Source organism: Equus caballus, chromosome 7 (genome assembly GCF_041296265.1).
Source record: "Equus caballus isolate H_3958 breed thoroughbred chromosome 7, TB-T2T, whole genome shotgun sequence".
NCBI classification, from domain to species: Eukaryota; Metazoa; Chordata; class Mammalia; order Perissodactyla; family Equidae; genus Equus; species Equus caballus.
The window spans coordinates 16411668-16437917 of record NC_091690.1 but is presented as its reverse complement, the minus strand read 5'-3'; the positions used below and the strand labels follow the sequence as shown (position 1 = coordinate 16437917).

The window sequence follows — 26250 nt, the reverse complement described above, 5'->3', positions numbered from 1 at the left end:
ATAAGATGGGACAGAGCTGGAATAACAAGTAGGTGTGAGGCAAGCCTGGTCTCAGAAACAGCCAGATATGAGGGCAAAGAGAAAGGGGGGGTGAAGGCGGAGAAAAACAAGGAAAGGCATAAAATTACCCATGTGGATACTCTCAAATGGATTCAAACTCAAATCTGCTTTAAGAACCAGATGGTCTGCACACAGAAAGTGTAAGAAATTTCCGATTACTTATTTATAACAGCACAACTAGTGTTTTTAAACAGCTACAAAAAAAGCTGACAAAATAGAGATTATTGTTAGAATTACTGGTGTTTTGTTAAAGATCAGGCAGGGTTAGAGAGCAACAAATGATATTAGGTGGGAGGAGCAGCTGACTAGTTTTATGGCCTTCAAGTCAATGCAGTTGATTGCACTTTCATTCAGACATTACATACCAGGGAGAGAAGTTGTGGGGTCAGAAATTTACCTACAGAGAACTCCTACACAAAACAGACCCCTCTAGACCTCCCTGGAGAGGTCCATTGACCTCCTCCCGAACCTAAGACCACCAGATGACAACACTCTCATCCTTCCTTCTCCTCCTCAGTCCCCCACGTATTCCCTCCCCGCTCAAGGTGCTGCATAAGCTGAGAGCAGTCTGTCTCTGTGGCTCAGACATATGCTGGCTTGGTTTCAGAGAGCCTGTGTGTGGCTGGGAAGGTTGTAGGAGACAGCCTTATCTTAATACATCAAGTTTTCCAAGAGTGCTGTGTCTTTTCCCCAACACAAGTTAGATGCTCTTAAATGTAACATAAGTCTCAAGGCAAATAAGGGATCAACCCTGCAGTCAGCAATACCCGTAATTCACTACCCACTCAGCTCACAGCTCTGTGCAAACTCCCAGTCTAGTGGGTGGGTGTGAAGCCATTGTTTCATCTGCTCTCTCTCTGCAGAACTTCAGGCCCTTTACAGTCATAAAGACAGAGAGAAATGTTTGCAACTTTGACAAGAGATAGACATCTGGCTGCTGCCACGTGCGCACTGTGGACAGGAACCCAAATCAGGGCGATCTCACTGACAGACTTTAGCAGTTAGAACGGTTTTACCACCACGTGGCCTTTGAATTTGCTATGGGGAAGTTACCAGGGGAGGTTCCAGGCTTAACATGAGAAAACGTTTAAAAAGCGTTTTAGTATGAAGAGTACCCTTCTGTCTACTCTTCTTGCTGGGGAGGCTCAGCAGGGCAAACTATATCACATCTCCTTTCACCCCAGGAAGCATGGATGGTCTGCCAGGAAGGGAAGCTGGCAGTTAACTCTAGATTCTGCATCCTCTACGAGAGACTCCTTGGGACTAAATCCTCCAGCTCCCCACTGGAGGAAACCAGCCAAAGAAAGAAGCATTCAGAGAGAACAGCAGGGAGACGGAAGGAAAAGAACCTGATCCCAAATGCAATACAAGGTTGAGTGTTCACCACACAGGGTTAGCATCTGGATTTTAATCACAGACTGGATGAAATGGAGACTCAAGAACTTGCAGTCATGTCAGCAGCTCCCTTTGGATGGGCCTAGAAAGCAGACTGACCATATAACTGCTCCCGAAGAATGTAGCAGAGGAGGGTAAGACTTGTAGCAAACAAGCCAAAGTTCCAGTCACTCTTTTCCCACAGGAGAAAACCTTAGCCCTGAAGACAAAATGACTCCACTCGCAGGAATCTCCTCTTGGAGCTAGGTAGGATTATGCCCATTAGGCCGCTGAAGAGGACATGAAAGAGGGAGAGACAACAGGATGTTACTCACAGAGGCTAGACCTCAGAGTTTCAGGATCTCTGATTATAGCCCATCTCCTCAGAGAGGTCTCCTCTGACTCTTCAGTCTAAGATAATCCCCTCCCTAGGCACTCTATCAAAACCATTTTCTTCATAGCACTTGTCACAATCTTCTATGTTCTTACGTATGTTTGTTTATCTCCTTCACTAAATGTAAGTTTGAGAGAACAGTACCCTTGTCTTTTTCACTGCTTTCTCTCAATTTCTAGAACAAGACCTGGAACAAAGTCAACATTTGGTAAATATTTTTTTGTTTCCTTCCCTTTTTCCTCTGCAGATATATTTATATGTATTTACAATTATTTTATGTATAGTTTTACATTTTTTCTATTAAATACTGTATGCATTTATTCGTGCAGCCACACAGTCTTTATAATGATAATTTCAAATGCCTGCTTAGTATTCTTTCTAAGTGCGTGCCATGAGTTTGCTGCTATTTCTGAACATCTAATTTATTTCCACTTTCTATAGTATTATACCAAAATTTATAGACAACATATAATTTAAGATCTTTTTGCATATGATTTTTACCTTCTTTTGAACAATTTCTTTAGAATAGATAAGATGAGTAAATCAATGGATTTAAACATTGTTATGATCCTTGATTCACAGTAGCCAATTCCTTTCAGAAAGAGTTGTACCAATTTAACTGACTGAAGAAGTCATGCATAGTTGTTTCCCCCAAAGCATTCACAACTCAGTAGATGGTTTTCTTTCTTCAGTGTTAATGTTTTCTCAATTATCTCCAACAATAAGGGCAGAGTAACATCTATTTCATTCTCCCATATGGTAGGTGACAATGGAGCTAGATCAGGTATTGAGACGATCATACCTAAGATATGACCTTCAATTACTTAACACCTTTAGGCCCTCCCATTGCATACAAGAAGATTTAGAGCTTGTACAAGATAGTGGGGAAAGACCATATGGGACCAAAATCCACAGGCACAAAATGGCTGCCAGAAGACAGGAGCAGTGACAAAGATAACTTTCTGCCTTGAGCTGCCCCATATAGCTACAGAACTTGGAGAAAATTTCCAAGCCTTGAAAGAGCTTTCCTAAGAGATTCCTGATAGACGTTTTCACTTTTCTTGTCGTATAGTCCGTAACTTGTCTTAATTCTGAATGGTATCCCAAGAGGACACTTTACCAAACCCCCCAGTTAAGAGTTAACCAAAGAAGGTGTGAAAGAAGGCTTAGGGCTTGAAGTCATCCTGTGAATTTACATTACTTTCCCTTGAAGGCCACGAAGGACTTCTTCTATATTGGTTTGTTTGTCCATGGTGCAATAGTGAGTAGAAAGTCACAATTATCTTTGTTTTTCATGTTTGTTGAAGTGAACTTAGAGAGACAAAAATGCTAGCTAGTATTTCAATATGCCTATCCTTGAGTTCCAGTCCAGGATGTATCTTATTTTGCTGCACTTATTAATTTTATTATAAAATCATTGGTCCTCGAAATTCCCTATTTCTAATCTTCATCACTCTTGTTTAATTGCCTTCTCATGGAGCAAAGCAGTGACTGCCACAGTAATTTGTAATGCGTGGCCTTTTGAACAATGTTGCATATTGAATAAACTACAAGTTTCTTCAATTTCATATAAAATAACTATTTTATTTAACCCACTTGCAGTTCATTTTTCAGCATAACAATTAGATACAGTTTTGTTTGAATTCCATTTCACCCTTGGTGTCTTTTCATTGATTTTCTGTCATCTAACAGTATATGTTTAATTTTCTAATTTAATTTTGATTAAAGGTTAAGCAGTGTAAAAATACATCTTCTCCAATCCGATGGAAGCTAAAGTCTGAATATTTCCTCATTTTATCCCCTAAGTATGAATCATTTATCAGTCTCTCCTACAGGCCATGTAGTAACTATTTATATGGGATTCAGTACCAGCCATTAGAAATTTAGAAAATCCTATAAGTCTTAGCTTCTGTACTTAGTTGCTTTTAAAATTACAAACTATCAAAGGGAAATATCATCTTTAACTTCTATTCCCCTTTGCTTGCTTCTTTTTCCAATATGTTTCAGACATTTATGTTGATAAAGGATACTAATGCTCTAAAATACTGAGAAAAATATTAAAGCATTAGCTTATTACACCTTAAGCTTCTCCTGCCATTTAAGTTGCATATCGATAACGAGTTCTAATTAAATTTATTTTGGGCATGTCACAGCACAATAAAAAAAATTCATTACTATACAATAATATGATTATTTGGCTAGAGCGTAGTTTGACAGAGCAAAGACAGTGAGTTAAAAAGAAATGCTTTTTCTTATAGTGGTTGTATTGCTTTTCAAAATCTTTACTTCTCTTTCTTTCTGTCTTACTTCCTCTCTTCTCTACCTCCCTTACACCTTTATTGCTTCATACATTTACTGGCTAAAGGATTTTCTAGTCATTCAATGACTTTCTACTCATAAGTTGAGTAGGAAAGAACTCATTGTTTCCACATGAAAAAATACCAATTTGGTTTTGAAAGAGTCTAAATTAACTCTCCACTCTCAGGAAGCAGTTCACTCTTCCTGAATCATACACTTAAATCAAGGACAAATACTATGCAGCCCCCATGAAACCAACAGCTCCATAAGTAGGAACAGATCTGAGAACAATGAATAGAGTCTGGAAGGCTGAGCACAGTTGAACTTTCCATCCTTTTCCTGATTTCTCTTCTGCTGAAGGCGCTCTGACAGATCCCAAGAAAGGCATTGATTGCCTAGAAGACAAAATAGAAGGAGAAAATTTTAAATTACTTCTCCCCTTGGTTTATGTAAACTTGGTAGCAACGTGAAGAGCACTGCTCTTCACTATTTTCACTGTATTATCTTCACTGTAGTCACTGCCCTTTACTATATTTTATTATATATATCTTTCACTATATTCACTAATAAGCAATTTGTAAGACCATTGAGCTAGAATATTCTATTTTTTCAGGCAGCTACAAAATAAGTTCTACAAAATAATGAACCAAAAGCTAAGATCAGTGAAAGGAAATCTTTCTAGCACATTTTGTGACTATTCTTAACTTTAATCCCTGGTTATTGGCATTTTATATTACCTCTGTAAACACATCTGGGAAATAATTTTAGTTTCGGAGTTAGTTAGGCCCAGCTATTTTGTACTTAGAGAATCATTTACTTCTTCGTAGCATGCAACAACATTGCATTCTCGTGATTAATAGCTGACTCATTGTCTTTCTAGACTCTAAGATCTTTGGGCAAAGGAACTATGTTTTGTCATATTCACTGCCATATCTCCGGTTCTGGGCACCAGTAGGCCAGCCATAAGTATTTCTGAATGGATGAATAGAAGATTGAATAAATGAATAAATACATAATTGAAAGGTCAGCCCCAATATCAAAGGTTTCCATGGAACACATGGGATGCACTTCACTTGTTCTGTCACACAAGTAGGGATGAAGATACATACACAAAAAATCTGTCATCCTCAAGCTCATTTGTAATGTGTTTGACAAACATATTAACTTTCATCAAATGTTTTATCCTTAATCAAAACAAATATATTTGTTCTCAAAAGCTTCTTTCCCTGTTGCTGTGTGTGTTTTAACACAGGTGCATCTAGAAGACCTGTTTATACACAATTTTCCAACTCTGTAACAACTTATTCAGATATTTCAACAAGAGAGCACCTACATGAATTTTTGATAAGGGCCTTTGCTTTTTTTCTCTTTTTTTCCAATCATATCATAGAACCCATGCTTTGTTAATTGCAAACAGTCTTCAATTTATATTGATCCCGGATTCATATGTTTACTCAGTCTGAAAAATAAAAAACGTGTTTCTACAGTGCTGATTGCAATACAAATTAAACACCAGCTGGGCCTATGAGTCAGCGGTTGAGATTACTGCAGCCTTATACCATGGCGTAATTCCAGTTGTAAGATCAATCATGTACAATAAATACTCAGCATAAGCTGAAGGTTTTCTCTGAGGGGGTTGAGAAATGAGGAAGAAAAGTTTTGAACAGAAATAAAATTGAAGGAGGCCATCTTCAGCTGACAACCACTGATGTCCTAACTTTCTTGTTCATAACAGGCTGTTCCTTTTCAAGAGTGGTAAAAATGCACTGGGTGCATAATAATGCCATTTGTCTGACTGACTCACTGCAGTCTGGGAGAAAAGGTGAAGAGACAACATTTGAATGTGGAGGAGCTGATTAGAAGTCCCAACTCTGCTACTTCTTTCCTTGTTTTATGACTCTGAACAGCCACTAATTTAGTCCATTCATCTGTCAGAGCCTGAGCTCTGCCACTAGCTGGGTGACCTTGAGCAAATTAGTTAACCCTCTATAGCTATTTCCTTATCCATAAAATGGGGATACTTAGGCTATCTACTCACAGTGCTGTTGTGAAGACGAAATGAAATAACATTTGTAAACTACTTGGAACACAGACTAGAATGCAATAAACTTTTCACGAATAGCCATTACTATCATCTCTAATACACGTTCTCTATGAAGCGTTGTACGTGCTATTCTCACATGGATTCAAAGTACACCAAAAACTGATTATTTCATTTACTTATGTAGGCGAAATTTGGGGCCAGAGGTGGTCCAAAAATCCACCCCCTCCCCACCCCGCTTCATCTGCCCTAAAGTTTCATGGAATATCTTCAGAACCTTGGACCACTATATTAGTCTATTAGGGCCACTATAACAAAGTACCACAGACTGGGTGACTAAAACAACAGAAATTTATATTTTCATAGTTCTGGAGTCTAGAAGTCCAAGATAAGTTACCAGCCGGGTTGGTTTCTTCTAATATCTCTCTCCTTGACTTTCAGATGTCCATATTCCCCCAGTGTCTTCACATGATCTTCCATCTGAGTATGCCTGTGTCATAACCTCCTCTTCTTATAAGGACACCAGTCATAGTAGAGTAGGGTCCACCCTAATGACCTCTTTTTAACTTCATTCTCTCCTTAAAGACGTTATCTCCCAAAATGGTTTATTCTGAAGTACTGGGATTAAGACTTCAACATATGTATTTGGGGGACATAATTCAGCCCATAACAACCACTAAACTCAGTTCAGCTATTTGTCCCTGCTCTCTGTTTCCAGCCAGCTTTGGTAAGCATTGAGCTCCTTCCCTGCTATGTGTCTCTTGGAAGGGAACTGGTATGGGAGGCTAAGCTTAATCACTAAGGGAAGCACAGAGGCCCCATCCTGCAAAGGATCAATTATTTCCGATAAGCATATTTCAGTGACCTAGAGCTAAGTGTGAGGAGGGTAAATGGAGAAATTAGGTTCCAACCAATGGAAGCTGGATTTATGTCCCCAACTACCTAACCCATCAAGGTCAGCTTTCTTCAAACAAGTTTCCAGAGCCCAAGAACCAGGCCTTAGCGTACCAGTGTCCAGGCCCTCTAAGGCCAAGCCCACCATTGCCCAGAAAATCTGAGTAGTCACATGGAGATGTCAAGGACTTGTTCCTTAGCTCTGGGCATTTGCCTCTGAGATTCAGACGAGCCCAGCTGAGGTTCCTCTCCCGCAACTGTTCCTTCTCTTTGTCAGACGTGGTCTTCGCCTCAGCCATGTCCTGCTACTGTCACCTCATCCTTGCTGTTGCTTTGGGGAGTCCCGACCACTGGCCCGAGGGTTTCTGTTCCTCACTCCCATCAGAAAGGTGCTGAAACCCTTAGCAGAGTTTCTTGTTGTGTTTTGCTGTGGGAAAGAGTAAAACTGATCCTTAAGGTTTACATCCAAGAAACTCACTGCAGTGGAGCTTTATTCCACCTTTCCGAGCACCTCTTTTCCTCATGATGTAGGAGGTCTGAGCACCCCTCCTGCAGCAGCTCAGCCATCTCTGCAGAAAACTGTTTAGCAGTAGTTAGGTCAGCATTATATGGGCATGTGTATTCCACAGATGTAATTTATCTAAATTTCCTTTCTGGGAAGGAGTGGGTTATAGTGGATGCAAAGTACATAGGCCTTAGGATTGAAAGAACTGATTAAATTCTGCTTCTTCCATTTTGTTCCTTTTTTGAATAACTCATTGGAAAGAGCCTACTATGTGCTCTGCAGCTGTGGTCTTGAATAAATAAATACTCTGAAGTTCAGTTTTTCATCCACAAAATGAGAACATGATTTCTGCTGTGCATAGTTCTTATAATAATTGAATGGCATAAGGGATGGAAAGGCCTTGGCTTATATAGTAGATTCTCAGTAAAGGTAACTACTATTATTGTTGTTGTTGTTACTATTGTTATTATTACTTCTAAGTTCAGATTAACAGAGAGTATCAACAAATAGACCCATAGTACATTGTACTGCACATACCATCTTATCAGCGCTGGTCCTTATCCCATTTCAGTGAGGTCTTCTTTTTCCCCGATTTCCTCAAATACTTCTCATTCATTCATTCAACATACATATTTTGAGTGCTAATTCTGTCCCAGGCACAGAACCCAAGGGATACAACACTGAACCAAAAAGGCATAGTCCCTGAAAGTAGGAGTCTTATAGTGACATGGGAAAGACAGACACTGAACAAGTGATTTCAGATGTGGTATATGCTATGCAGAAGTATGGAGTGCTTTGGGAGTCTAGACCAATGAGACCTTTAGCTGTCTAATAGAATGAGTTAAGAAAACACCTACAGTCTCCAAACTACACACTAATGCTGTTCATGAGTTGAAGTCTAGCTAAGCTATCAGCATCCCTGCAGTCGATTCAGCTTTCTGGATATTCCCACGACTTGTGTACATTCTGTCCAAAGTGACATTGATAGGAAAGGCATGTCCTGTCACTCCTGGGGATATATGTGTTTTTGGTTCATGAGATTTGGCTTCCACGAAAGAAATGAGAGAGATCTGACATGGCCTTTTATTATGAGAACATTCTTTCTGGGCCCTTTCCTGGCATCATAAATTTAATTTCTGCAAAAGTTTCCTAACGCATACCAGTTTCACCCGGTCAGGGTAGAGGTAGTAAGTTGGAAAACTGGCTGTGGTTTTCAATAGGAGCAATCAAAAGAAAGGAGGATGAAACCAGACTTCTGCTTCCACTTCTTTCCATGACCCTTTCCTTTATAGTACAGGTTGGATTTCTTTTCTTTTCTTGTATTTCTTTCCTTCTCTCTCTTCTTTGTTTTGGGGGAGGGGGAGGTGCTTTTCTTTTGTCTCTCCTTGTCTTCCTTTTTGTTGTTGCTTTAGTACTGTTGGAAAGAATTGAGAAGCCAAATTTTTTGTCTTCAGAAATGGAGTTGCAGAGACACTGGCAATGGGTCTATAACGCCCTGACTTCATACTCTCTGGAAAATCCATTGCAAATTTTCATTAACCAGAATGGAGTAATGTACATACACTCTGAGGACAGTTTCCGCCAGTCATCCAGTTAGGGACCTAGAGCTCTCCAAAGAGAACAGGAAACAATGAGCAATCAAGTGTAAGATAGTAGCTGTGCAATAGCTCTCTGCTTATTAAAGGTAATGAGTGGGCAGGAATATAAATCATAAGCCAAATGAAAACCATACGTGGATAAAGCAGCTTACACACCACCTATAGTTTTTAGTGACTGCTTACATGGTTTAAAGTCCTCCTAGATCTGCAGGCAGCAGAGCTTTCTCGAGACGCAAAGAGGGTTATTTTTTGCACACTATAATCTCCACCTGTTTACAGATGCAGTGGATCTCCTTGGCAACCGAGATAGGAAGGAGTTCATAGAATAGCTGAAAACCTAGATGGCAAAATAAAAACATCATGAACATTTTCAAAAAAACAACTTTTCTTCTTCTTATAAAATTAATACATTTGAAAATATTTTGTAAATAAATTTAAGAAAAATCAAAAATGTATTGAGGAATATTTTAAAACTACAGATATACAAGAAGAAAAACAATATGTTTGGATGTATAATTCTCATGCTTTTATAGGTATCTACCAACATGGTTCTTTTTAAATGATTGCATAATGTTTCTTTGTATGGAAGTAACAATTTAATTAACCAACTGTCTAGTGATAGATATTCAATTATAATTTTTCTCTGTTATAATTAATGCTGCAATAACTACTACTTCAGTGAACTGCCTTTAGCTGTATCATTGCTCAGTTATGATTATTTCTTAGGATACGTTTCTAGAAATGGAATAACTGGGTCAAAAATGTACACATTTGAATGGTCCTCGGATAATTACTGCCAAATTTTCCTGCAGAAGGGGTACTTATTTTCCCTATCACCAGCACAGTCTTTGACAATCCACATTTCCTGGGGATATGTTCTAAATAAAAACACAATAATTTCCAATTTATTTCTTATTTTTCATGCACGAAGGCAAGCTAACTCTTGCTCATTTTTCCCTTACTTGTTCTCCTGTCCTATCCCCTCTCAGATTGCTGTTTGAAATTCTTGCCACCTGATTCTCTGTGTGTGGTCTAATGGAGCTTGCCCTTTTCTCTACAGACACTTTATTTTTTATCAGAGAGGAATGCAATGCTTCGTCTGACCCTGACTTGACAGCTCTGAGATTTGGCAATAAACTCCTCTTATCTTGCTTATCAGATCTGAAGGTCAGAGGTAAGGCTGCAAATCTAAGCGCTATTTTTGACACTGGAAGCCAAACATTCCCTGTTCTTCTGAAACATACAAACCCTCATTGTTTTCTCTTACTAAAGGCATTTCTGGGAACACTTGATTTATTACATCCTTCTTTAAGTTCGGTATAATGACCTGCTACTATGTGATAAGGAAAAGATTGATTTTGCTTTGCTCTTGTAAAGGAAGATACAACTTCCCTATTTGAAAACGCATCATTCCCAGAGCTGGGAACTGTGGTGCCTCCCAGCAGCAGCTCTCTTTGACCCTGGCACCAATTAGCAGAAAGTACTTCTGATGTCACGGCCTCCTGTCCTCCACCCCAGCAATAAACATGTAACTGTAGGTAGCATAGATCTGGACCCACACTGTGCAATACGGTAGCCACTAATCATGTGGCTATTTGAGCTCAAATTAGGTAATACTAAATAAAATTAAAAATTTGCTTCCTCAGTTGCATTAGCTACATTTCAAGTGATCTTTAAGTGAATATGGCTAGTGGCTACTGTACGGAACAGTACAGATTAAGAACATTTTCATCATCAAAGAAAATTCTAAAAATCTCCTATCTAGGCATTCGGTTTTGGTAATCTTCATAAAAGGGTTGAGGGTAAATTTAGAAACAGAATTTTCAATTTACTTCTTAACTCAGATTCAGGGTTTTTTTTTTACTTATATTCTGATCCTTCTTCCCCCAAGTTCAAGTGTTTTTTCTTTCAAAGTACCCTATCCTTTTAATTGCAACATTAAATCTCTGGTTCATGCACTGGCAGGGAATGAATATTTACAAACCACTTGCAGTGAAGAAATTTAATTGTAACAACATACAGGAATAAACTTTCGGAGGCTAATTCCCCTCATCGATGGCACATCCATCCTAGACCACTGTTGCCAACTCCGGATCCTATCTCTCTGATTTTCTGCATCCTTACATTGAGCCACCATTCCTAGAGGAAGCCTCTGGGCAAGACTACCACCTGGCCTCAGTTAAGTCACTTATTCAACACATATTTATTGAGCACTTAACGTGTGTCTAGCACCGCCCTCAGCACTGAGGACACAGTAGTGCTTCCAACAAATACAAGTATCTGTCTTCATAGAGCCATATATTTTAGTAAAGTTGTGAGCATCCTGCTTTATGATTTTATGGTTTTCTTAAATACAGAAAGCCTCTTTTAAGCTTCTAACGTATAATTTGTTTTCACGTTAGATTCCCAACTATTCTCCATTTCACACTCACTCAGCTTGGATCTTCCATTCATAAAAATCCCTTTGTTCTCATATAAGACTTGCCTCAACATGCTTCTTTCAACAAAGCATTATCCTTAACTAGGTTAAGAGAATTAGAATTATTACTCCCATACAACAAGGAAGAAATTGTCCTTTCCATAAGATCTACATTAAATGAACTATGAATTTATTTCAAGCTAAATTCATAACAACTAGAATATCTTTGTACAGTCCATCTTGCTAGAGACGTGATGGACATGTACCAAATGCTTCAAAGACAAGCTTCTGAAAAAATCTTCATTAGTTTATATGCTCTGTCCAAGTGTATAAAACATTGCTTACTCAATAGACATCAATTAACCAGAGTAGATGGAAATGTGATGTCAAGGGAAAGTGTATTTTCTATGGTATTTTTAGCATTTACTCAAAGAAAATCCTTATGGCCGCAACTTTTTTTTCTGTGAATGGATGTAAGTGGACTTATTTCAGATGCTACTGTGATTCTGGGTCTGGCTGGTTCGCAGATCCAAAAGGGAGTTATTTGTGCTAGTTCTTTTCCCTACTAAGGGACATTCAGTTTGAAGGGATAATACATGTGGGAATCTGTTCAAAAATAATAATGCTAAATCATTCTGAGGACGTTAATGGAAAAGTCCCAAGTGCTGCTGAAATAGTTAATAATGCAAAAACATTCCAGATTACCTGAAGCATCCTAATTAATTGAAATTGATGACTCACTGCCTGTTCCCTGACAAGAAATAATATGGTTCTCGGATAGCAGAAGAGAAATATGTTAAAACAAATACAGCCTCTGCTGTTAAGATGTTGAAAGGCAATGTTTACATTTGTACACACATATATTTATACTTTCTAATATTTTATTATTCAATCCTACATCACAATATTAATATCCAAAACATTGTAGGCAGGTTTCAGGTGAGATGTCTTTCCTAGATCTACATATATTGGGAAAATCGTCTTTGTGAGAGTCATTGTTTTTTTAGGGATTTGAGATGACCTTTTGTTGCTGATGCCTGTAGGCAATTGCAAATCACTTGAAGAAGATATCTGTATTACTGTTTTTTCATGCAGTGATTCATTATTTTTATTCAGCTGATGCTTTTTAACTTGTGCATTTCCTTTTTCTTCACCAAACATTTATTGAGTGCCTACTTTTAACCTAGGCACTGAAAACTCTTTGTCATTTTAAGAAATAAAGGTAGTGCTGACGTTATTCATAATAAAAAATCATTGAATGCTTGTTCATCTGTACTCGACGGTCTACTAGACACCAAGTTGGGTGGATTTTCAATGGTCTCTACTGTCTCAGTCTGTGAATGGATACAGCAAGTGTTTATCTTATCTATAGAAAAAGCGTAATTCACTCCCTACAGAGTGATGATTTCAAGGGGGGTCATATACAATAAGTCTAATTATTTTTATAGATTTTTTCAATTGTGATTTTTTAAATTTTATAAATGTTGTTTTCCAAAGTCTTTTAAAAAAAAATATTAGTTTAAGATCAGAAATGCACTGAGACTTTGCCTGAAAATGATATGTCCATAATTTTCAAGGATGTAGTGAAAACTTCTGGTTCAAATTCACTCTGTTGTTTCTTTCCCAGTATACTTTGTCTTATAATTGACTCATTTTGACTCTAAATAAGGTTATTTCTGACCTACTCTTTGTAGGCTGAAATGGTTTGGAAGGTGAAAAGGAGAAAGCTGGAGTTACTCTTTGCTTCATGAAAGTCTTTATTCATTTTTATTTCAATCATAATGTATAATTCTTAGGGTAAACACAGCCGTGTGTATGTTTGTCAAATATAATTCACAAAATATGGCTTATCTCTAATCTGACTGAATGAAATATTAATGTATGTCATAATGATGGGACTTTAAACACATACAAACCTTCTTAAAAATAAATGACAAATAAATCTGCCATAAATGCTTATATTCATGGCTACAAACTTTCATTGAAAATGAGGGACTACTCCTCAGGCACAGTGAAGACAAGAAGAATATACTGTGTTCATTATTGTGATATTCACTGGTGAGTCCTGCTGAGCCTGGCTCTGCAAGATGCAATGACTGAGTTTAGAGGACCCACATCCATGCTTGAATAATCATTAATCAAGGAGCTACTTTATGCTCCTTATAAATATGATCCCTGACTTCAAGCAGCTCAATATCCCTTCTCCTTTGTCACTGACTACTTTCTTTACATGGGGATAAAGTAATATCAAAATTGAAGCCTGGGATTAAAACAATGGAAAATTAGCATTTGAATAACTTTATGAACTGATTTCGTGTGTGCTCTTTTTCTCTCCAGTGTGACTCAATGAGGTTATTGATATTAATAATTCCATTTCCCTCAGAAGGGAAAACTCTGGCTTAGAAAGAGTAGTTTAAGACTGCATACTCAGTTAATGGCAAAATCGGGGTTTTAATACATGTCCTCAGCCTCCGAGGAGCCCTCTAGCAGCTATTTGGCTAGGTATACTATTTTGTCAATAGAACTTTGTATAAAAGAAAACATCTAAAGTGAATCCATTGTCTGAGTATAATCTTATATCATAAAGAATCCTGACCGTGACCAACTCAAGGACAGTTTTCCTTATGTTCTCCCAAGATAGTAAGACCCATGTGGGCATATGGAGTTTCCCTGGGTGCCAGCTGCTGCTCTCTTAGCCACAGAACATGGGGAATCATGGCACTGTTGCCTTGGCAACAGGATGTGAGGAAGCCTGCCTGGGGGCACTTCCACACCTCCCCCTTGTTCTATTGGCAAGACAACAGGATGTGGGTGAGTGTGGGCAACTCAAAGCCAGTCTCCTCTGATAGCTTATTGTTAAAGCAAGAAAAAGTATGGAAGAATACTGCCACTAATTCTCACAGTGTGAGCACCCTACAGCTCACAAACCCAGTCATGCTGGGTTCAATGTCATTGTATTGGGAAAAAAGGGCAAGTAACCCAGTATCATTGCTGATTGCTCCATTAATGGGGTTCTAAAAGCTCAGTCAAATGTGTAATAATGTCCAAAAGCTATTGCCAAAATTATAGAACAAATAAAATGTAATGTCCTGGAAGCTGACAAGATCTAAGGTGGTCATAATTTAGAAAAATAAAAATAGCAAAGTCCTTCCTCTTGATTTATAAACTATACCTAAGATTGGCTGGGAGTTGGAGAAACATGGATGTAAATTCAACCTTTTCTACTTAACTAGCTTTGTGACATGTAAAGTATATATGTAGCAGTCTAGACCACTGTAGAATGGAGATAATAATACTTACCCAGCAGAATTGTGATAAAGATTAAATGAAATAATGTATATTGGTGCTTCTCATTCTGGCAATATACAGTATACTCATATTCAATTATTTGTTGAATATCTACTGTAGACACTACAATATAAGGAAGATACAAAGATTATGAGTCCTTAATATGATAAGTATATTGGAAAATACTAGATAAATGAAAGAAGAATTTAGGAGTAATGCATGGGAAAAATATATCAATAAATGAGAAGCAGCAATCAACTTCCAGAATGTCAGTGACCTCAGTAGACTCTCCCTCTAAAACAATGAAAATATAGACAAAGCAACGTCAACAAACCATTTCAGAATGTGGGCAATCAACCAAAACCACAAAACAAACAATCATCTACCTAAGAGATCTACTGAACCTCAATAAATCAGCACAGTCTGTAACATTTTACCTTGGGCTGTCTCCATCTCCTTGTCCTCCCCAGCTCAGGAACTCAGTAGCCAAAATCCAGCAGAATTGCAGACAACAGAAAGATTTGATCGCTTTTGAGCTCTATGAAAAGCACCCTAGAACAAAGTTACAATTTTTTCCAGATTTGTGGATTCCTGGAAATGGGTATGCTCAGCATGTGATGGTTATTTGATTTGACTCAGAGCTTAGCTTAGCGGGGACCAAGGGAGAAGTGGTGAACTTTGAAAAGCTCTTACATCTTTCTGGGAATCTAAAAGGCTGAGCGCGTGTAAAGCTATGTGTGCAACCAGGAAAGACCCAAGAAAGAAAAAGTCATTAGTCATTCATCTCTCCCTGACCTTGAGGCCATGATCAAGCAGGAATTGAAAGGTAAATGTGTTGTGTAAACTGATACTGTTGGTGAAAAGTAGAAGACATACTGTAAAGGCGTTTAAGGAAATATTCTGACCAACTATTGACTGACTGCTAAATTATACTGATCAAGGGGTCACCCTAGGAAGCTAAGCTCAAAAATAAAGATGAAAGCAATTATTAAAAATCTAAGTAGTCACATACAGCAGGAAAGATAGAATCTATGGAATTTGTCCAGAAACTAACTAAATAAATGTACTGCAAGAGGAAAAAGTGTAACAACACATAAACAGCAACAACCATAAATCTTGTTGGAGGAGGAATATTATTGTTACAATATATTAATGTCCAGCTTTCAACCAAAAAAATATGAAACATGAAAACAAATAGTCAAGTATGCCACATACACAGGGAAAAAAACCAGCCAACAGAAAATATTTCTGAGAAGTCCTGAGTATGGATTTAGTAGACAAAGACTTAAAATCAGATATTATAATATGTTCAAAGAGTAAAGGAAACCATGTCTAAAAAATTAAAGGAAAGTATGGTAATGATGTCTCATAGGTAGAGAATATGAATAAAGACAGGAATTTATTAAAAAGAACCAAGAAGAAATTATGAAGTTGTAAATTACAACTAAAATAAAACTTCAATAGAAAGGCTCTACAAAGGATTTGAATTGGCAGAACAAAGAATCAGCAAATTTGAAGATAAAGCAATAGAAATTATCTAGTCTGAGAAGCAGAAAGAAAAATAAAATAAAGAAAAATAAACAGAGCCTCAGAGGCCTGTGCAACACCATTAAGTGTATAAACATAAGCATAATAAAAGTTCCAGAAAGGGAAGAGAAACAGAAAGGGGGGGAAAAAATGGGGGGAATAATGGCCCCAAAATTTCCAAATTTGGTGAAAAATATTAATCCACACATTGAAAAAGCTCAACGAATTCTAAGGAATTCAAAGAGATACAAAATTATGACATATATCAAATTGACAAATTCAAAGACAAAGGGAAAATCTTGAAAATAGCAATAGAAAAACACATGAAATACAGGGGGTTCTCAATAAAATTAATAGCTCACTTCTCATCAGAAACCATGGAAACTAGAGAATAGTGCAATGACATTTTCAAAGTGTTGAAAGAAAGACTGTCAGCCAATAATTCTAAATACAGATAGACTCTCCTTCAAAAGTGAAGGAAAACTAAGAAGCTATCAACTAAACAAAAACTGAGAGAATTCATTGCTAGAAGACCTGCCCTACAAGATATACTAAAAGGAGACCTTCAGGATGAAATAAGAGAACGCTAGATGGTAACTTGAATCCACATGAAGACATAAGAACACTAACAAAGTTAACTATATAGGTATTGTGGAAGATAATATAAATGTAACTTTATTTTTTTTTGAAGAAGATTAGCCCTGAGCTAACATCTGCCTCCAATCTTCCTCTTTTTTCTGAGGAAGACTGGTCATGAACTAAAATCCGTGCCCATCTTCCTCTACTTTATACGTGGGACACCTACCACAGCGTGGCTTGCCAAGCGGTGTCATGCCCACACCCGGGATCCGAACCGGCGAACCCCAGGGTGCTAAAGTAGAACATGCGAACTTAATTGCTGCACCACCGGGCCAGCCTCTAACTGTAACTTTTGTTTGTAACTTTTTTCTTCTCCTATTTTAAAAGACAACTACATAAAGCAAAAATTATAAATTTGTTGTGATGGATTTGTAACATATAAAGATATTGTTTGCAGAATAATATTAGTACAACGAGGGGGTGAGGAAATGGAGTTAAATTAGAGCAAAGTTTTTTGTATACTATTGAAATTAAGTTAGTAATGTAAATTAGATTGTTTTAATTAGCATCCTAATTGTAATTCCCAGGGCAACCACTAAGAAAATAACTCAAAAAATATATTAAAAGAAGCAAAAAGAGAATCAAAAAGATACAACTAGATTTTATCTATTTAACATTTGAAACACACCAATTGAGGAATAGAGGAGCAAAAACGACATAGACCTACAGAAAACAGATAGCAAAATGGCAGATGTAAATCCTACCTTGGTATTAAATGCAAATGGATTAAACTCCCCAATCGAAAATCAGAAATTGGAAGAATATGTTCCAACTCTATCTTGTCTACAAGAGACACACTTTAGATTCAAAGACAGAAATCAGTTAAAAGTAAAAGAATGGAAAAAGATAAACCATGCAAACTACAAGCAAAAGATAGCTGAGGTAAAAATGCTAACATCAGACAAAACCATGTTAAGATAAAAATTGTTGCTAGAGACAACAGACATTTTATAATAATAAAAGGTCCAATTCATTAGGAAGATAAAATGATTATAGACATATATGTACCTAACAACAGTGCACCAAAGTACATGAAGCAAAAACTGACAAAACTGAAGAGAAAAACAAACAATTTAACAATAATAATCAGAGGCCTCAATATCCCAATTTCAGTAATAAATTGAAAACAAAGCTGATGATGAAAAAAACCGGAATATTTAAAGTACACTACAAACCAACCATATCTAACAGACATATTTAGAATATGCCACTCAACAGCAGGAAGAATACACAGTCTTCTCAATTGCACACGGGACTTTCTCCAGCGACCTTCTCCAGGATAGACCATATACTGGAAAAAAAAAAAAAAAAAAGCTATAATAAAGTTAAAGAATTGGAATCATACAAAGTATGTTCTCTGACCACAATGAAATTAAATTAGAAGTCAACAACAGAAGAAAATTTGAAAAATTCACAAATATGTGGAAAATAAACAATATATTCCTAAATAATCAAAGGGTCAAAGAAGAAATCACAAGGGAAATTAGAAAATATTTTGAGACAAATTGAAACAAAACAAAACATACCAAAATTTATGAGATGCAGCTAAGCAGTTTTTGGAGAGAAATTTATAAGCGTAAATGCCTATATTATAAAAAAAAAAAAAAATCAAATCAATAACCTAACCTTTCACCCTAGGAAACTAGAAAAATAAAGAGGAAATTAAATCCAAAACAACTAGAAAGAAGGAAATGGTAATGATTAGAGTGGAAATAAATGAAGTAGAGAATAATAAACCCAAGAGAGTAAATAAAAAGAATAAACCATTCAACAGAATGGACACACTTTTAACTAGATTAGTCAAGAAAAAAAGAGACTCAAGAGAAGATTTAAATGATTAAGATCAGGGAAAAAAGAAGGGACACTGATATTGACTTTACAGGAATGAAAAGAATTATAAGGGAATAGCATGAATAATTGCATGACTGGGCCAGCCCGCTGGCTTAGTGGTTCAGTTTGTGCACTCCACTTCAGCAGCCTGAGGTTTGTGGGTTTGGATGGCAGATGTGGACCTGCACACTACTCATCAGTCATGCTATGGCAGTGTCCCACATGCAAAATAGGGGAAGACTGGCACAGATGTTAGCTCAGCAACAATCTTTCCTCAAGCAAAAAGAGGAGGATTGGCATCAGATGTTAGCTCAGGGCCAATCTTCCTCATCAAAATAAGTACATAAATAAATAAATAACAATAATAATTGCATGACAAGAAATGAAGTAAGTTGGATGAAGTAGGTAAATTTCTACAAAGTCACAAGCTATTTAAAGTGACTCAGAAAGAGAAGATTTGAATAGATGTATAATAAACAAAGAGAATGAATTAGTAATTTAAAAACTTCCAACAAAGGAAGGCATAGGTCAAATGGCCTCACTAGTGAATTCTACCAAACATTTAATAAAAAATTAATACTAATTCTTCACAAACTCTTCTAAGAATAGAAGAGAGACTTCCCAGCTCATTCTGAAAACAGTATTACATTATGCTGCTGCTATTAGAATCAGAGAAAGATATCACGAGAAAAGAAAATGACAGATCAATATCCCTATAAATATATAAGCAAAAGCCCACAACAAAATACTAGTACATCAAATCCCACAACATAGAAAAGGATTATACACTGGGAGTATATAATCACCAGTGAGATTTGTAGAGGAATGCAATGTTGATTTAGAATATGAATATCAATCAATAGATGCAGGAAAAGCATGTGATAAAAATCCAATACACCTTCATGATAAAAACACTCAACAAACTAGGAATAGAAGGAAACTTCCTCAACCTGATAAGGGACATCTATGAAAAACCCATAGCTAACATCATGCATAATAGAGGAAAGACGGAGTGTGTTTCAGTATCATCAGTAAAAAGACAACAATGTCCACTCTCAACAGTTCTATTCAACATTGTACTGCATGTTCTAGCCAGGATGATTAGGCAAGAAAAAGTTAAAAAGGCATCCGTATTAGAAGTAAAACTCTATTTGCATGTGACATAACCAAAATTCTAAGGAATTCACTAAGAAACTATTAGAACTAATAAACGAGTTCAGCACTATGGTAGGATACAAGATCAAGAGACAAAAATCAATGGTATTTCTATACACTAGCAATGAACAATCTGAAAATGAAATTAAGAAAATGACACCATTTATAAAAGCAGCAAAAAGAATAAAGTAAATAAAATTAAATTTAACAAAAGAAGTGCAAGACTTCTACACCAAAACCTATAAAAATTATTGAAAGAAATTAAAGAAGATCTAAATAAGTGGAAAAACATCCCATGGTCATGGATCAGAAGACTCATTGTTAAGGTTACAACACTCCCCAAATTGATTTACAGATTCAATGCACTCTTTATCAAAATTCCAGCTGGTTTTAGTGGGGTTTTTTGCAAGAAATTAACAAGCTGACCCTAAAGTTCATATGGAAATACAAGTGACCCAGAATTGTCAAAACAATGTCAAGAGCGAAGAACAAAGTTGGAAGACTTTCATGTCCCAATTTCAAAACTTACTATAAATCGGTAGTAATTATGCGAGTGTGGTGCTGGCATAAGGAGAGACACATAGATCAGTGGAACATATTGAGAGTCCGGAAATAAACACTCTTATTTATGGGCAATGGATTTTTGACAATGAGTTCAACAAAGTCAAATGGGAAAGAATAATCTTCTCAACAAATGGTTCTGGGAGAAGTGGATATCTGCATGGAAATAATGAATTTGAGCCCCTAAGTCACACGACATGAAAAATTTAACTCAAATAGAACATAGACCTAAAAGAAATATCTAAAACTATAAAACTCTTAGAATTAAATAAAGGAGTAAATCCTCATGACCTTCGTAACTTGTTAGTCAATAGCTTTTTGGAAAGGACACCAAAACTACAAGCAACAAAAGAAAAAATACATACATTTAACTTCATTAAATTAAAAACTTGTGCATCAAAAGACATCATCAAGAAAGTGAAAGACAACCTACAGAAAGAGAGAGAATTTTTGAAAATCTTATATCTGACAAGGGACCTGTATCCAGCATGTGTAGGCATACCTTGTTTTATTGTGCTTTGCTTTAATGTGCTTTCCTGATATTGAGTTTTTTACAGATTGAAGGTTTGTGGAAACTCTCTGTTGAGTAAGTCTATCAGTGCCATTTTTTTCTAACAGCATTTGCTCACTTTCTTTCTCTGTGTCACATTTTGGTAATTCTCTCAATATTTCAAACTTTCATTATTATTATATTTGTTATGGTGATCTGTGATCAACGTTCTTTCATGTTACTATTTGTAATTGTTTTGGGGTGCCACAAACTGTACCTATATAATATGGAGAACTTAACAAATAAACGTTGTGTGTGTTCTGGCTGCTCCACCAACTGGTCTTTCTTCTGTCTCTCTCCCTTTCCTCAGGCCTCCTACTACCTAAGACAGAACATTATTGAAATTAGGCAGATTAAAAACCCTACAGTGGCCTCCAAGTGTTCAAATGAAAGTAAAGGTTGTACATCTCTCTCTTTAAATCAAAAGCTAGAAATAATTAAGCTTAGTGAAGAAGGTATGTTGATAGTTGTGATAGGCTGAAAGGTAGGCCTCTTGCACCAAACTGTTAGTCAAGTTGTGAATGCAAAGGAAAAGTTCTTGAAGGAAATTAAAAGTGCTACTCCAATGAAAGAACGATAAGAAAGTGAAATAGCCTTATCGCTAATATGGAGAAACATTTAGTGGTCTGGATAGAAGATGATAACAGTCACAACATTCCTTTAAGCCAAAGCCTAATCCAGAATAAAGTTCTAACTCTCTTCAATTCTATGAAGGCTGAAAAGCTGCAGAAGAAATGTTTGAAACTAGCAGAGGCTGGTTGTTGAGGTTTAAGGAAAGAAGCCATCTCCATAACATAAAAATGCAAGGTGAAGCAGCAAATGGTGGTGCAGAAGCTGCCCCAAGTTATCCAGAAGATCTAGCTAAGATAATTAACAAAGGATGCTACACTAAACAACAAACTTTCAATGTGAATGAGACAATCTTCTATTGGAAGAAGATGACATCTAGGACTTTCATAGCTAGAGAGGAGAAGTCACCACCTGGTTTCAGAGCTTCAAGGGACAGGTTGACTCTCTTGTTAGGGGCTAATGCAGCTGGTGACTTTTAGTTGAAGTGAATAGTCATTTACCATTCCAAAAATCCTAGATCCCTTAAGAATTATGTTAAGTCTACTCTGCCTGTGCTCTATAAATAGAACAACAAAGCCTGGATGACAGCACATCTGTTTACAAGATAGTTTACTGAATATTTTAAGCCCACTGTTGAGACCTACTGCTCAGAGAAAAAAGATTCCTTTCAAAATATTACTGCTCATTGACAATGTACCTGCTCACCCGAGAGCCCTGATGGAGATGTACCATGAGATTAACATTGTTTTCATACCTGCTAACACAGCATCCATTCTGCAGAATCAAGAAGTAATGTCGGCTTTCAATCCTTCTTATTTAAGAAATACATTTCTTAAATCTATCCCTAGTGATTCCTCTGGTGGATCTTGGCAAAGTAAATTGAAAAGCTTCTGGAAAGGATTCACCATTCTGGATGCCATTAAGAACATTTGTGATTCATGGGAAGAGGTCAAATTATCAACATTTAACAGGATTTTGGAAGAAGCTGATTCCAACTCTGACAGATGACTTTGAAGGGCTCAAAACCTCAGTGGAGCAAGTAATTGCAGACGTGGTGGAAATAGCAAGAGAACTAGAATTAGAAGTGGAGCTTGAAGATGTGACTGAATTGTTGCAATTTCATGATGAAACTTTAATGGATGAAGAGTTGCTTCTTATGGATGAGCAAAGAAAGCAGTTTCTTGAGATGGAATCTACTTCTGGTGAAGGTGCTATGAAAATTGTTGAAATGACAACAAAGGATTTAGACTATTACATAAATTTATTTGATAAAGCAGCAGCAGGGTTTGAGAGGACTGACTCCAATTTTGCAAGAAGTTCTACTGTGTTTTGTACAACACTGTCAAACAACATCACATGCTACAGAGAAATAATTTGTGAAAGGAAGAGACAAGTGATGTGGCAAGCTTCATTGTTGTCTTATTTTAAGAAATTGCCACAGCCACCCCAACCTTCAGCAACCACCACCCTGATCAGTCAGCAGCCATCAACATCGAGGTAAGACCCTCTACTGGCAAAAATATTCACTGAAGGCTCAGATGATGGTTAGCATTTTTTAGCAACAAAGTATTTTTAGTTAAGGTGTGTACATTGTTTTTTTAGACATAATGCTATTGCACACTTATTAGACTATAGTGTAAACACAACTTTTATATGCATTGGAAAAACAAAAAATTTATGTGACTTGATTTATTGTGATATTCACTTTATTTCCGTGGTCTGGAACCAAGCCTGCAATATCTCCAAGATATGCCTGTAGAAAGATTGTTTAAACTCAACAATAAAAGGACAAATAGCCCAAAGGATAAATGGGCAAAGGGTTTGAATAGGCACATCTCCAAAGATGACATACACATGGCCAATAAGCAAATGAAAAGATACTCAGCATCATTAGTCATTAGGGAAATGTAAATCAAAATCAAAATGAGATACTACTGCACTTCCACCATAATGGCTAAAATTAAAAAGGCAGACAATATCAATTGTTGATAAGGAGGTAGAAAAATTGGAATCTTCGTATATTGCTGGTGATAATGTAAAATGGTGCAGTCACTTTGGAAAAGAGTTTGGTGGTTTCTCAAAAAGTGAAAAATAGAGTTACTATAGGACCCAGTAATTCCATTCTTTGGTATATAAATGAGAGAAATGAAAATGTCTACCAAAAACTGGTACATGAGTGTTCATAGAAACATTATTCATAATAACAAAATGTGAAAACAACCTAAATTTCTTTCAACTGATGAATAAACAAAAAGTGATATATTCATACATGTTGTCAGGCAATAAAAATAAATACAGTACTCATACATGCTATAATGTGGATGAACCTTGAAAGCATTTGATGCATAAAAGAGGACAGTCACAAAAGACCACTTATAATATGTTTCTATGTATGTAAAATGTCCACAATAGGCAAATCCAGAGACAGAAAATAGATTAGCAGTTGCCAGGGTCCAGGGGTATTGAAGGATGGGGAAAAACTGCTAATATGTACAGGGTTTCTTTTTGGGGTCACGAAGATGTTCTCAAATTAAATAGCGGTCTTGGTTCCACAACAGTGAATATGCTAAAAATCACTGATCTGTACACTTTAAATGGGTGAATTTTATGGTATGTGAAATATATCTCACAGAGCTGTAATAAAGAATCAAGACAAGGAAAAAGTGCTATAAAGATTTAAAGAATCAAAGAAACCAGGAAAAAGTAAGTGAGAGAAGAATAATATATGTGAGCCCTTGAAATACGTGTATGGTGTGTGCAATCATGCATTGAGAGTTTGTCACTTACTCACATCCATCTATCTGTTTGGAATGCCTGTCATTTCCTTTATACACCTGGGCCTTGAACAGAACCAGCTGAACTGTTTGCACTTTCGTATTTCACAGGTAACCTATCAGTGCAGAAACATGTCAGAAGGGAGAGCAGTCCATCAAATAGGGTAGATTCTTAGTAACACAAATAATAAGCTGAGCAGTCACAATTATAAGCTCAATTAGCTGGAGTAGCAGCTGAGAGCTCTAATTTTCCCAGTGTATACAATTGGAACAATTAAAGGCAGGAGTCTGAGGAATCATTCATTCATTAATTCATTCTGTCTTTTCAGTGCTGCCTCTACCACACTCTAGATGGAAGAAAAATAAAGAGACAGGTCAGATCTCAATCTTGATCTTAAGATACTCATAAATCTGTAGGAGTTTATTAACCATGACTCTTGATAAAACTAAAAATATTCAACTCAAAGGGTTTTAGGCAAAAAAGAAATAAAAAAGAACAAAGGGGGTGGCAATAAGGAAAAGTATGACTCAGGGACCTGGGAAGCACAAGATAACTGACTCCAGACAATCCTCATTCCAGGAGCTCAAACCGTATTGTCAGGGCTCCGTCTCCCTTTTCTCTCTCTTGGCTTCTGCTTCTCTTTGATTCTGCTCAATGACCAGTAAAATGGCTGCCATCAGCTCCATGCTTATATATTTTCAGGTATTTCTTCTCCCTTGAAAAGTTAATAAATTGATCCCAGAGAAGTTTCCAGTAAGCCTGAGTCATGGGCTTATTTATCCTCCTTTTGACGTTGGTGGTGGCAGGCATGTGAGTAGGGAGGAGTGGGGAGGAGTGGGCAGGGTCAGGACACCATGACTGGCAGTCCCAGCATACTGGGCAAGCAAAAACCATGGCTACCACTCTCTCCTTCAAAGACACTTGTGCCTAAACAAATTTAACATAAAAGGCAGAATTAGTTAAGTGCTGCACAAATGGTGTAAATGAAACATTAGTGGGGTTCAGAGGAGTGGAAAATCTCTTCTGACTAGAGATGATCAGCAAATTTTCATGAAGAGGTAGGATTTCAATTTGGGGCTAAAATGCATTCCAATATAAGCTTTCAGCAGGTGGGAAAGGGGAGAAGGAGATTCCGCACAGAGAGAATAGCAAGGCAAAGTCTCGCTCTTAATCAGGTATTTCACAGGGTGTATGAAAGGACGGCAATGCGCATGTGGTCAGGATGTCTGGTGTAACCAAAATAGAGATGGGTATTACAGGGGAGGTGAAAAGGAGAGAGAGGAGAATCATTCCCACTGCTGCCCTCCCTTCTTTTTCTATAACAAGAAATCAATGTGAGTTTCCATTTTTTATTATTTTCCCCCAAGCTGGCCCTCTCTCCTCTTTCTAATCTGCTAAGCATAACTAAAAGAAAAATGAGTACCTGAGTGGGCAAATCAATGGAATCTCCTTCAGGAAAATACAGTTCACCCTCTGTATCTACTGGTTCTGCATCTGCTGATTCAACCAACTGCAGATTGAAAGGCCTATAATGGTTGCGTTTGCACTGAACAAGTACAAACCTTTTTTTCTTGTTATTCTCTAAACAATACAATATAACAACTTATTTACACAGCATTTACATTGTATTAGGTATTATAAGTAATCTAGTGGTGGTTTAAAGTGCATATGTGGGAGAATGTGCATGAGTTACATGCAAATGCTCCACTATTTTATATAAAGGACTTGAGTATCCATGGAGGTTCTGGAACCAGAGCCTGAGAATACCTGAT

General features: G+C 37.0%; 1 long non-coding RNA gene and 1 pseudogene across 2 annotated transcripts; one reads left to right on the top strand and one right to left on the bottom strand.

The window, feature by feature from the left end:
• Positions 1 to 3378: 3378 nt before the first annotated feature.
• On the bottom strand, positions 3379 to 17465 carry LOC111774100 (uncharacterized). 2 transcript variants are annotated; one of them, XR_002808943.2, is made up of 3 exons: positions 15309 to 17465; positions 9348 to 9501; positions 3379 to 4521 (listed from the first exon to the last, which is right to left on the bottom strand). It is a non-coding gene; the product is annotated as an uncharacterized lncRNA (long non-coding RNA). The 2 variants fall into 2 exon arrangements; XR_011440454.1 differs by lacking the exon at positions 15309 to 17465 and adding an exon at positions 14884 to 15255.
• A 3894-nt stretch (positions 17466 to 21359) lies between these two features.
• Positions 21360 to 23252, top strand: LOC138925071 (tigger transposable element-derived protein 1-like; annotated as a pseudogene).
• The last annotated feature ends 2998 nt before the right edge of the window (positions 23253 to 26250 follow it).